A 4,598-nucleotide genomic window follows, 5' to 3' on the forward strand; every position below is an offset into this window, starting at 1 on the left:
TACTATCTCATTTTGAAAGTTTATTTTATTATTTTTCCTCTTAAAAAATTTGTCCTCCTGAGGAGAATTGGAAATGTTTCAATACCTTGTGCATTACTCTACAGCTAAGGGAACCTGGAGAGGGTTCCGGCCTTCTCTGCTCAGGCTATCTTGTTGCCAGTTCTACATGGTTGCTGCCATTGCTTGCTGACTGAACATAGATGAGGGTATTAGGATCTTGCTTTCTTTTTGTTTCTTTGTTTTATTTTTTGTTCTTTTTATTTTTTATTGTATTAGTGCTTCATTAGTACATGTTTTCAACCCATGCATTTTACAGTCATCTTTGGGAATGGTTGTAAGTACATACCACAGTTAGTTAGTTTTTTTTTTTTTTTAAGACCTTTCCCATTACTCTCTCCCTCTTCCTCCCATTTCCTATCCCATTTTTCATTCTTGTTGATATTATCAATCTTAGTTCATGTTATGGCACATAATGTTTACATTACTGGAGGTTATTAGGTTCTTGTTTGTTACTTTTCTCTCGTTACTGAGACAAGAAACTTGACGTCCAAAATTAAGGAAAAAGTTTGTTTTATCTCACAGTTTGTGGTGGCTTCAGTTTGTAATCAGCTGGCTTCAAGGCAGGGTGCATGACTGAGGGGCAACAATTCTTGGCAGTGGAAAACAGCAAGGAACAAAAGCAAAAAGGAGGAAGGAAGCCGCTTTCCCTCGCCCATATTGTATGCAGCTACCCGCCTAAGGGCAGGTGTAGCACTCACACCACCAATCCAAGCACAAGACAATGAACCAATTACAAACTGTAGGTTTAGCTGCTTCAAAAAATCCAGCTCCCCATGACTACATGAGGCTTTGGGAAGTATCCAGACACAAACAATGATGCAGGCATGTCTTCATTCTACTTATTTCTCTTCCCCACCTCCTCACACTTTTTTCATCCCTCATACTTCTTCCCTTAGACCACTTTCCTATTGCAAGAGACCCATCTCCTCATTACCTTCTCTCCATCTTTTTGATTCTCTGTTTGTACTTTGCTTCACTTAGATGAGGCATACAGTACAGTATTTAAACCTGTGTGTCTGGTTTATTTCACTCAACATTATTTTCATACAAATGATTCATATCTGTCATTCTTTATAGCAGGATGGTATTCCATTATGCATAGACAGCATGATTTCTTTATCAAATCATCTATTGAATGGGTACACAGGCTATTTCCAGGACTTAGCTATTTTGAGTTACATAGCTATACACTTTGCTATGCATGTATCACTGTAGTATGATGTCTTAATTGCTTGAGGAAGATACGTATCAGGGCAACCACTGGGTTGTATGGAATTTCTAATTTCAGTTCTGAGAAATCTCCATACTGAATTCCATGATGGTGAAATGGTTACATTCCCATCAACCATGAAGGAAGATTTCTTTTTCACCCCACCATTGCCAGCATTTGTTATTGCTTGATTTCTTTTATTTTTTTTTTTTTTCTGTATTTAGGACAGGGTCTACAGGGTCTCAATATGTAGATTGGACTAGTATTGATTCTCCTCTTTTCAGCCTCCCAAGTGCTGGATTGTTTTCTTTAGATTGTCATTACTTCTGGAGTAAGATGGAATCTTAGCATTGATTTAATTTTTATTTCTCTAGTGGCCAGAAATGTTGAACATTTTTTCTTATATTTACTGATCATTTGAATTTTTTCTTCTATGAGGTGTCTGTACATTTCTCTTGCCCACTTTTTGACTGGATCCTTAACTTTAGGTGGTTTAATTTTTTTAATTCTTTGTATAGTCTGTGTATTGTTACTTTTCTCTCATTGCTGAGACAAGAAACTTTACGTTTTAGAAATCTGTCTGAGAAATAGCTGGAAATTTCTTCTCACTCTGTAGACTGTTTCTTCACTCTACTGAATGGCTCTTTTGATCTGGAGAAGCATTTTATTTTATTTTATTTTATTATTTTTTTTCCCAGAACTGGGCTTGAATTCAGGCCCTTGCACTTGCCAGGGAAGTACTTATTCTACTGAGCCATCTCCCTGGCCCCATGGAGAAGCTTTTTAATCTAATACAATGTTAATTCTTGCGCTATCTCTTGTGCAATTGAGGCTCCACTTAGAAAACTCCTTTACACTTGTGTTTTCAAGTATTTTACCCATTTTTTCTAGTAGGTTTAATATTTCTGTTTTAATGTTTAGATCTCTGAACATATTTTAATTTAGTATGTAGTGAGAGATAAGGGTCCAATTTCAATGTTCTGCACACTGATAACCAATTGTCCTAACAATGTTCATTGAATAGGCTATCTTTTCTCCAACATATTGTTTTAGCCCCTTTTTCAAAGATTAAATGGCTGAATGTGTCTGGGGAAATTACTGTACCCTTAATTCTGTTCCATCAATCCACATGTCTGTTTTTGTTCCAGTACCATGCCATTCTTATCATTATTGCTTAGTAGTATAGCTTGAAGTCAGGTATTGTTATACCTCCTGCTTTGATCTTGTTGCCCAAAATTACTTTTGCTATTCTGGGTCTCTTGGTTCCATAAGAATTTCAGAATTGTTTTCTCCAGATCGGTGAAGTATGTCATTGGTATTTAATTGGAACTACACTGAATCAGCACAATAGCTTTGGGAATATGGTCATTTTGACAATATTGATTCTGCCTATCCAGGAGTAGGAGACATCTCTCTACTTTTTGATGCTCTTAAATCTCCTTCTTCATAGTACTGAAGTTTTCTTTGTAAAGGTGTTTCACTTCCTTGGTTAGGTTAATTCTTGAGTATTTCATTTTTCTTGGTGCTTCTGTGAATGGTATCATTTTCATAATTTTCTTTTCACCCTGTTTATTCTTGGGGTACACAAATGCTAATGATTTTGGTGTTTTGATTTTTTTTTTCAGAACCAGGGATTGAACTCAGGCCCTTGCACTTGCCAGGGAAGCACTTATTCTACTGAGCCATCTCTCCAGCCCCTGGTGTTTTGATCTTGTATCTTGCTATTTTGCTGACATCTAAGAGGTTTTTTGATGGAGTTTTTGGGTCTTCTGAGTAGAGTATCATATCATCTGCAAATAATGACAATTTGAGTTCTCCTTTTCCTATATGGATCCCTTTATTTCCCTCCATTGATTAATTGCTCTGTGTAAAGTCTCAAATACTGTTGAATAGAAGAAGTGATAGTGGACATCCTTGTCTTGCTCCTCATTTTATAAGGAATTCTTTTAATTTTTCTCATTTAGTATGCTGTTACATATAGGTGTATCATATACAGTTTTTATCATATTATCCTTTTATACCTATTTTCTTCAGGGTTTTTTTAATCATGAAGAATGTTGGATTTTGGATTTTGTTAAAAACCTTTTCTTCACCTATTGATATGATCCTATGGACTTTTTGTTACATTTTTTTTGAGATAGGGTCTTATTATGTGGTTCATACTGGCCTTGAACTCACTATGTAGCCTAACATGGCCCTGAACTCATGGTGATCCTCCTGCTTCAGCTTCCCAAATGCTGGAATTACAGGCATACACTGCTATGCCATGTGATAATATGGTTTTTGACCTTGATTCTGTTAATGTGATGTTTAATATTTATGTATGGATGTGTGTATGTATCTATATATCATGTATAGAACCATCATTTCATCTCTGGGATACAATCTACTAGATCATAATGTATCATCTTTTTGATAATGTGCTGCATTCTATTTGCTTAGAACTTGTTGAGGATTTCTGCACCTATGTTTGTAAAGGAGATTGGTCTGTAGTTTTCTTTTCTAGTTAGGTCTTTATCCAGTTTTAGGATCAGGGTTATATTTATGGCTTCCATAAATGAGTTTAGAAGAACTCTATCTCTTTCAGTTCTTTGAAGATCTTGAGAAATATTGGTGATATAATATCCTTAAAGGTTTTGTAGAATTCAGCAGTGAATCCATCAGGTCATGGACTTTATTTAGTTATAGAGTCTTCATTATTGTGGCAATTTCATCACTTGTTATTGGGTGTGAAGCATGCTTATATCTGTTTTTTTTTGTTTTGTTTTGTTTTTTTAATTTCCTGCAAAGCTTTATTTGAGAGGGGCTCAGTCCTTCTTGGCAGCTGCCTTCCTCATGGCGGCCAGCATGTTGCTCAGCTCCTCAGGCTTCCTTCTGGCATACATGTGCATCTCCACTCTTCTTTTGATGAACTTGAGGGTGCGCTTGTCCCTGGAGACCTTGAGCAGCTCCATGGCACGCCACTCATAGGGAGCAAAGCTGCATACCTCCCGGATCACGTCCAGCACAAACTTGGTGTGTCTCTTGAGGCATCCACTGTGCCTCCGTTTGCTCACATTCTTAGTCACCTTGTGGCCCTTGTTGAGGGTCATCACCATTGGATAGCAGAGGACCATGGTTACTGTTCTTCAGTGGTTGCTGTGGTGGAAGCAAGCATGCTTATATCTTCGTGGGATAGTTTCAGTAGTTTGTGTGTGTCTAGGAATCAGTCTGTATCTTCAAAATTTGCTAATTTGTTGAAGTATATTGTTTCAAAGTTGTCACTGTCTTCTGGATTTCCACAGTGTCTCCTGTGATTTCACCCTTTAAATTTTTATTTATTGATATT

General features: G+C 36.8%; 1 pseudogene; it reads right to left on the reverse strand.

Annotated features, from left to right (window-relative positions):
* The window catches only part of LOC111813544, a 15,705-nt pseudogene extending 11,319 nt beyond the window's left edge, over window positions 1-4,386 (reverse strand).
* Between the last annotated feature and the right edge of the window lie 212 nt (window positions 4,387-4,598).

The sequence above is a fragment of the Octodon degus genome, unplaced genomic scaffold, assembly GCF_000260255.1.
Source record: "Octodon degus isolate 3935 unplaced genomic scaffold, OctDeg1.0 scaffold00008, whole genome shotgun sequence".
Classification (NCBI taxonomy): Eukaryota; Metazoa; Chordata; class Mammalia; order Rodentia; family Octodontidae; genus Octodon; species Octodon degus.